We start from the raw sequence: 9,602 nt of genomic DNA, 5'->3' as shown, positions 1-9,602 counted from the left end.
ATTCAATACTCTTCTCCAGCACCACAGCTCAAAGGCATCAATTCTCCTTCTATCCTCCCTAGTCATTGTCCAACTCTCTGATGCATAACAAGTGATTGCCAAGATCATGACCTGTATCAGATGCACCTTAGTCTCCAGAGACACACCGTTGCTCTTGAGTACTTTAGAGAGGTCCCTAACAGCAGACTTTCCCATCGTAATACGTTTTATTTATTTCCTGGCTGCTGATGCCAAGAGTGTTGACTGTAAAGACCCAATAATTCATTGCTTTTGGGTCAGAAGCAACTTATAGCTGACCCTCCAGCCACTTTCATGATGTTCCTTAGTGGTCCAGTGGTAAGGAATTTTGCCCTCTTGCTGTTGAGATGCAATTCATACTAATGTAGTCTTTGATCTTGTGCAACAAGTGTTTCAACTCCTCCTCATTTTCAGCAAGCAAGGTTGTGTCATGATAGAGAAAAGATTGAAATTGTCAATATTTGTAATCCAAATACACAAGAACATCTTTAATATAATAATAGGTAGGTAGTTAAGGAGTTATGTTATCAACTCATCTTGACAATCATTCTGTCAAGTGGTTTGAAACCACCATTGACTCTGTGGGAGAAAAATCTCTTCAGAAATTTACAGCCTTTGGAAACTTGCTGGAAGGTCAGCTATGAGGTAAAGCCCCAAACTACAAAGATCATAAGAGACAAAGTGGGACCAAGCTCAGTAAGCCTTGTCTGTGGTATAAAGAGGTGACAGATACAGCCAGAAATGATTAATAAGGCCTTCTAAAGATTAAACCCCTGTACACATGAAAATACTTTTTTTTCCAAAACGGTGAAAAAAACCCCCACCCCTACTGGCTAGATGAAAACATTTGGCAATATCATCTCAGACAAGGGTCTCAAAACAAAAGTTTCCAGAATACTACCAGGGCCTCCACAAGAAAAAGGACAATAAGCCAATTACGAAATGGGAAGAGACATGGAAAGACTGTGCCCAGAGGAAGATGTTCAAATGGCCAACAGACACATAAAGAAATGTTCAAAATTGCTGGCAATAAGAGAGATGCAAATCAAAACCACATGAGATACCATCTCACTCCAGTGACAATGGCAGAGTTTAACAGGACAGCAAGCAATAAATGTGGGAGAGGATGTGGAGAGATAGGAACTATCATTCATTGCTGGTGGGATTATAAATTGGTACAACCACTCTGGAAGTCAGTTTGGCATTTCCTTAAAAAGCTGAACATAGAAATTCCGAATGATGCAGCTGTTCCACTGTTGGAATATATCATGAGAAAATTAGAAGTGAGATACAAATGGAGATTTGCACACTAATGTTTACAGCAGCATTATTTACAGTCACAAGTACATGGAAATAGTCCAGATGTCCAACCACAATAGAATGGGTTGAGAAATTGTGGTACACTCACACAATGGAATATTCCATACCAATGAGGAGCAACAATTTCAAAAATTACTACATAACTTGGGAGGGACTGGGGAGCATTATGCAGAGTGCACTAACTCAGTCTCATAAGGACAAATACTGCATAAGACTATTATTACTGTAAAAATAGAAGGATAACTAGTAAAACGTGTATGAGGGTACAAGGAAGGAAGCAATGAGAGCAAAGGGTGAGATGAATAGGGAGGAAATATCAGGGTCACCCAATTTTGTGGATGGAGTTAGGGGGAGTAAAGGAAGTAGGAAAGATCTAGTTGGGACCTGAAAAGACAGGCCAATGGTGGGCATAACTCAATGAAGATTAAGTTTATAAAACATAATATATGAGAATGATTGTATGAATCACAATGTGAATGAAGGAAAGTATGAAACACAATGTGTATGAATTTTGTATGCAAATGAATATAAAATTTTAAAAAAGGTATTTATTATGAATAAACCACTGAGTGTACAAAATTTAATCATTCTATCGCCAGCCTTCTTTCTGTCATCAAGACCGTACTTTCTGTCAACCATTCCTTCCTTATTGTTTTTCACTTTTGTATTTCAGTCATAAATAATTACTAATGCATCTTAATTGAATGTTTGGTTAATATTGGACTACAAAAGTTGGTAGATATCCTCAATTTCCTCTCCTTTGGCTTTAGTTGTTGGTGCATATATTTGAAGAATAGTCATATATGGAACTCTGGTGGCCTAGTAGTAAGAAACTACGCTGCAATCCTGAAAGCATGTGGTTCTAATCCACCAGTTGCTCCTTGGGAGAAAGCTGGGCAATTTCCCTCTGTGCTATATGGGTCAGCTCCAACTAAACAACACACAACAACATCATATTAACAAGTCTTCATTGTTTGTATATAGATAGTATCCTATTACTCACAACGTTATACTTTAGGATAGATCTGAGAAGATTGAAATTGTCAAGGATTTTACTGTAATTGGATTCACAGTCAATACCCTTGGTACCAGCAGTAAGGAGATTAAGAGACATATTGCACTGGGCAAAGACACTGTCAAAGACTTCTTCAAATTACTGAGAAGCAATGATGTCAATCTGAAGACTAAGGAGCACCTGACTTAAGCTATGGTCTTTTCCATCACTTGCTATGCATCTGAGTGTTGAACAATGAATAAAGGTGACAAAAGAAAAATTGATGCCTTTGAGTTATGATGTTGGAGAAGAGTACTGAATATCCCATGGACTGCCAAAAAACCAAACAGATATGTCATGGGGAAAATACAGCCAGAGTGTTCCTTGGAGATAAGGATGTTAAAAGGTTATCTTACATACCTTAGCCATGTTCTTAGGAGAGATTGTTCCTTAGAAAGGGACATCATTCTCAAAAAGGTGGAAAGAGAGGATGGATGACTCAACAAGGTGAATTGACACAGTGACTGCAGCAATGGGCTCAGCGTGTTAGAGATGGTGAGGCTGGCACAGGACAGGATGCAGACACGCTGTTCGTTGGGCCACAGTGAGTCATACTGCACAGCACCTAACAGCAGCAACAACAATATTTGGGAGTATTTATTTGAGAATATTTATCTAAATTCCTAGAAATGTATATTGTATACTAAAGCAAACATTTGACTGATATTGTACATAAATCATATCTGTTTCAACTTATGTACAATTTCAACTTAAAGATGGATAGAAAAGAAACTCATTTGATCTGAGGATTGTTTGTGTATGTTATGCTGTTCACAGAATATCCAAATCACATAGCATCCTACTTCACATAATCTATTCGGAGCACTAAATAACTCATAGATATATACATGTAACACTCCATTGGCTCTGTTTCTTTTGAGAATGTTGGCTATCAAATGGCCAGCATGCATGACTCCAGGGCTTGCCATCCCCATGGCATTCCTTGTGCGGGCACAAAGCCTGCGTCCATTTCTGGGCATGAGTACACGGCCTGGTTATGTTCTGTGTTTGTTTTACTACCTCAGCTAGACTGAATTCCTGGAGGGATGGGGCATGTTTATAAACCTTTTTATATACCAAACCACCCATTGCTCGGCCTAACTTGATAAATATTTACTGATGGATGGGCAATCAAAAAGGGAGCATTGATCCTGATTCCCAGAAAAGGGGCTGTTTCAGTTCAGACGACCCTCTCCCTTGGAGCTCTCAAGCCTGCCCCTGCCCAGCTCTGGCATATGGTGCCAGCATTACTCATTTAGAAACATGCCCTTCCGTGACTCAGGGCATTTCTGAACAGCAGCATGACCCAACTCATGGCAACTCACTACCTTTGCTTTTAGTGTCAGTTTCCTCCGTAAAAGGATTCAGTCTTGAGCAGGGATTTTGCAAGCCCCAGAAAGAGCTGACATATTCTGCATGGCCCTGAATGGGACTTGCATTAGTCGTGATTGTAACCACTGTTTGCACTTCGTTTGGACCAGGCCAAACAAAGCTCACATTTCCCCTAGACGCTTGCAGTAGTTCTGTGGGATTATTTTGAAGGAAGGATCCTAAAAAACCATACCTGAATACTTCTCTCATGTAAGATTGTGAGTAGCTAAATTATACTTTATTGAGTCCTCCCAAGTCAGCCTGCATTCCATCTGTCCACTAGCACACTGTGAAAACAATTCCAAGCACTTTAACTGTATTGCCTAGGTGTTGGAATCAACTGGAAAGGAATGCAAAACTGTGAAAACAAAAGCAAAGAAAACCAACACTGAATTGAAAATTAGAGGATTAAAGGTTTTAATCCGTAGCTTGTTTTATGTCTTTGACTAGATGATCTAAGTCTGCTCCAGGCTGCCATTTGTAAAATGCAAGAGAAGAACATGCAACAGTGTCTCCGAAGCACCATCCACAAGACAACTGCCATGAACATGTGTCTCTCTGGTGGTAAAAATTGAGAAGGGAGGAACGGAAGAGGTTGGCACCAAGCTATCTGCCCCTTAATTGGTGTCTTGGCATAGACAGCTGAGTTTGGGATGTAATGTGCAGCTATACAAAACAGAGGTAGGAAGCTTTGGTGGCTCAGTGGTAGAATTCTCAGCCTTCCATGCAGGAGACTTGAATTTGGTTCTCAGCGAACACACTTCATGCTCACCACCACCAGCTATCAGTGGAGGCTTGTGAGTTGCTATGGTAGGGAACAGGTTTTAGTAGTGCTTCCCATCTAAGACAGCACAAGCATGTCAGTCGTTTGTCTGTAACTCACAATGAGTCAGGAATTGACTGAACGACAAGTAACAACAAAGCTTTTCTAAAGGCAGAAAATGGGCTGGGAATTGTTCCCATGGCACAGTCTCCAAACACTCTAGTTCCTAAACTAATTATCGAGGCTAATGAATTGATTCCTCTGTTCCAAGAATACTTTGGAGAAGATCTAAATTCAAAAAATCTGGGAGCAAAAGGGAGTGTCTCTGCAGTGACTGAGCAAGCAGAGCTGGGACAGCATCACCCCCCGGGGAGACGGGGATACAGTACTGGCTCTCTAATTCCACCCTCTACTTCCACAGCCACCACAAGGCAGTCCCTTTCTCTCTTTGGGACTTCATTTTTCCCATCTGAACAGTGAAAAGGTACACTAAAGGAACTCCAAAGTCCACTCTGGTTCTGAAGTTTGAGGATTTGTTTTCTTCTTCTTCTAAGTGGTATAACACTGGTCTGTCCATTTGCCATACAGAGGTAACTTGTGGTGATGAGGTAACCTGTGATGCTAAACACTGTGACACTGATGTGTCAAATGTGTTAATGGTTACCCATGGTGGGCAGTGTTTAGTGTAGCTCCCTGATTAAAATAAGCTTGGAAGCAGGAGTGGCACTAAACTCTATGAACTTGGAGAAACAATGAAAGATATACAAGTATTCATGTCTTTTGTTTATAGGGTTGCTATGAGTAATCTACAACTCAACAGCATTTAACAACAACATGAGTGACTGACTTCCTTGTCTCTTATTCTTCTAATTATTTTCTCCAGCCCAAAGAATAAAAAACTCAACTCTCTTTCTAGCTGGTCTTGGCTATTTCTGAGAGAGTCTGATTATAAAGAAGTATCTGACAGGTGGCCCAGCTCTGACACTGGTCTTCCTGCAGTTCTGTTGAACAAAACCTTAAATAGTATACCATATGTGAGCAGCTGGATAACGTGGTCTGAGGCCCTTCCAATCACCTATTGCAACAAGTCTAATCCCTCAGGCCACACTGCATCTCCACCTGCCACACTTCTCAGAGGACTCTGAAGAAATGACTTAGATAGAGGCCAACACACAGAATTGTTTGTATACCACCTCTGTCCTGATACATAGTCTCTGGGTTATTTCTGGAAATTGTGAAATATGGCTCCTAGTTCTTGAAGAGTCCAGGCCCTCATTAACTTGACAGGGAGTGTCAAACACTCCCAGGTAGGGCTGGATAAATTTGGCTGGCTCTCAGCAACATTCCAGACAAGGTAAAAAGAGTCTTCTTCTGAAGTGGTTTGCCTTTGTTGGTTCTTTCCAACCCTCATAAGAACTTGATCATGGGATTTTTTTGTCCATTTGGATTACCCTAAATTACCTTTATTAGTAGAACTTTCTAACTACATCATATTAAAAAGAGAATATTTTACTACTGGCCCAATTAAGTGTCACATCTATGGCTAAATGTCTAAAATCAAGACAAAGCCCAGTGCAACCAAGTGTGTGAGGGTTGCTTTTGTTATAAGGGTAGTAAGTCCCCAGGGAAGACAGGGATCCTGTGTGCTAGAGTGAAAGCAACCCTGCAAATTAGGAGGAGATGAAGAATCTTGGGTGGAAAGTGGGTCTTGGAAAAAATCAAAGAACCCAGAATTCTTTGCCTTTTTGTTTTCAAGAGCTCAGCTTTTAAGTACTGCTCTCTCCACCCTGCAGATACAGGCATGCCAAAACCTGGTATGCAGGCACGAAGGAGGGCCGGACTGGCTAGTGAGAGAACATCCTTAGCCTCCCCTCCAATAGCCAGCTCTCCTCCTTCACTCAGAGCTTATGTTTTCTTCTTGCCTTTCACCTGTGCTGACATGTAAACTGTCTCAATGCAAAAATTTCCTGTTACTGTTCCTCCCAACATCTAGTCCTGTTCCCAGGGATGAGTCTCAGGGCCTGCCTGGATCTGGCTGGAGGGCATCAACTCAGGCTGCCAGGCTGCAGGGGAGGCACCCAGGCCCCTCCGCTGACATCTTGCAGGCTGTACTGTAGTACTGACTCACCATTCTCCTCCCAGAGCCTGAGGCCAGCAAGGGGAGCTTGCCTCAGAGCAGGAAAGAGAGTCAGCAGCTCTGCAGTCCACGTCATCCTCGGGATCCTGCTCCCCAAGCCGGCAGCGGAGACTGTGCAGCTGGTTTCAGCTTTCCTGCTCTATAGGTCACATAACTCCAAGCTAGTGTGTCTGCAAAACTGATAGCTCAGTGTGCTGCAGCTTCAGTTTACATTTCGTGTCTGATGGGAGATGAGGCTAAAGAGCAGAAGGGGCAAGGGGTGTTGTCATGATGACAGGTTTTAACTGAGGTTATATTTTGGAAAAATATTGATGCACTTTTCTATTTTTTTATTTTTGCCATGTGACATTCTCTCTAGTCTTCGTGGGAGGAGGGGAATTAAGATTTTTCTAGAAGGAATACAAAAAGGAAAGCAATAGTATTCACTTTCTGACACTCAAAATTACTGCACCTTTGTTGACACAGAGTTACAATACATAAACTGCACTTACTGAAAATGGTACAGTTTTAAGAGTTTGGATGCAGACAGTCAAACATTAAGATCATTACTGACAATTCAGTTCCTAGACAATCACTGATATGCTTTCTTTTCACTATAATAATTGTTATGAGTTGTGCTACACTTGGTGGCACCTAACAACAACAACAACAACAGGCATATGAAAGAATCTCTGGTGGCCTAAAGGATAAGAAGTTGTGGTGCCAAACGAAAGGCAGGCAGTTCAAATTCACCAGCTCGTCCTTAGGAGAAAGATGGGCTGTCCAGCATCTGAAAGCCACTAGAAGGTTAGCTATGAGTCAGTCCCAAATACATGGCAACGAGTTTAGTTAAATGAGGACATAATGAGCTCTTATATGTGGCATAGTGGTTAAAGCACTGGATGTTACTAAAAAAAAAAGTTCAGCTGTTCAAATTCAGCAGCTTCTTTGCAGGGAAAAAAAATGAGGCAATCTGCTTGCATAGAGATTTGTAGCTTTGGAAGGAGCCTCATGGAGGAACGAATCTACTCAGTCCTTTATGGTCTCTGAACCAGAATCAACTTGACATCAATGAGCTTGGCTTAGAGTACATATAAAGGAATAGTTCATTGCGGTTGTAATTGGTACAAATGACATTCAAAGTGAAATTTTCTCACAGATACTATCCAAGGTAAACTGTTAGGTTGAAACAGCATACCGTAGTGGTTAATACATAAGCTTGGCATATAAATAATGAAATATGTGAAAGGATATTCATTGCAAAATTATTATCTTAGCAGAAAAATGGCAAACCTAAATGCTCATATGTGGAGGGTTAATGAAACAGATTATGGTTTGAATGGGATTGTGCAGACATTAAAAAAAAAAAGAAGAAGACAGTTTTTTCTGGATTGGATTTTGTTTGTGGAGGCAGATGCTCAAAGTTTCCAAACTGAACAAAAGATTGTTCAGCAAAAGGGACATGCTTGATCCCTTGGAGTACTCGTTGACAGGGAGGAGCAAATCAGAAATTGGCTGTCTAAAAGAAGGATGTTAGGGCATGCGGCATAAAGTGGTTGGCTTATATACTTTCACAAATGTAGGTTTTTGTAAGATGATTAAAACCCCCACAATATACATGAACAAAATGTAATGTAAATGAAAGATTATGCAGTGTATGTACATGAAACACAATATATATGAATGATAAAAATATTAATTAAAAATTAATGACAAATATTAACTGCCGAAAGTCAGTTCTGTATATATTGAAATGACTACATGCTATTTATATATTGTTGTTATTGTTGCTGCTATGTACTGTTGAATTGGAACTGACCCATATCTGACCCTCCAGTGAGTTTCATGAGAGGAGATTGTCCATCATTCTTCCACATGGCAGCTGGTGGATTCAAACTGTGTGCCTTCAGGATTGCAACTCAGCTCCTTACCATGAGGCCACCAGAGCTCTCTTGAAACCTACACAGATAAATCAAAATTAAAGTCAGATATAGAATACTATGTAAGGTATACACAGTCGCCATGATCTCGTGCAACTCTACAGACAAAAGAAGACATTAGGCTTCAGGAGAGAAGATATTAAGCTTCAGGAGAGAAACCATCATGTGAGACACTGTTCCCCAGAGCTAATACATTCACGTGTGAGGGAGAGAGGGACTGAAACTTTCTTGGGAAAGTCCCTCCACCTGGGAACCCTGTCACTGCAGGGCCATCCCAGGGACCAAATAGGATGAGAGAGTTTGAGATAGAGAGCAACAAGCAGGGGAAAGACTTCCTCAGCTGATATACTGAGCTAAGAGAAAGAAAGTTGACTTGAAAATTCCTTAGACAGAAATTGCTTGAGTGGAGCACATTGTCTCACATCACTCAGCAACTCCACAGACAAAGGAGGACAAGAGAGTTTGGGATAGGGGGCTGCAGGGAGACAGGATTCCTGCAGGACCGCACTGTATACCAGAGAGAACCTGAAGGACTTTAGAAAAGGCAAATTTTCCAGATAGGACTTTCAGTAGAGTGAGTGTCCCAGTCCTGCTGGAACATTTTAAGCTGGCAACTAATCAATAACATCATAAAGATAAGAACTATCAATAACTTACACAGAAACAATAGAAATGGCCTAACTTATCAAGAAAAATTTTGCACAATGTCAAGAAAGCAGCAGGCAGATTCAAACACTGTGATAAAACAAATTAAGCCTTCTTAGAAAAAAAGCAGAAAATATTGCAAACTGAGTGAATATCCCAGAGTCATGAAGGCAGAAGATACATGTTGATATGGAGGTGTTCTAACTGTCACAGAAAAAGGTACAAATGATGGAAAAAGCAATGGAAGTCAGAAATAAAAGGAATACTCTAGAGGTAAAGGACCAAAAGAAATATACTGGTGTGGAGTTATTTGAACAGCTACAGAAGAAGGTGCAAATGGTGGAAGAAACATGGAAGTCATTAAGAAAGTGAGTA

This window comes from Elephantulus edwardii, unplaced genomic scaffold (assembly GCF_000299155.1).
Source record: "Elephantulus edwardii isolate Elephantulus edwardi_28Jun2011 unplaced genomic scaffold, EleEdw1.0 scaffold00009, whole genome shotgun sequence".
Taxonomy (NCBI): domain Eukaryota; kingdom Metazoa; phylum Chordata; class Mammalia; order Macroscelidea; family Macroscelididae; genus Elephantulus; species Elephantulus edwardii.
Note: the sequence above shows the minus strand (reverse complement) of the source record.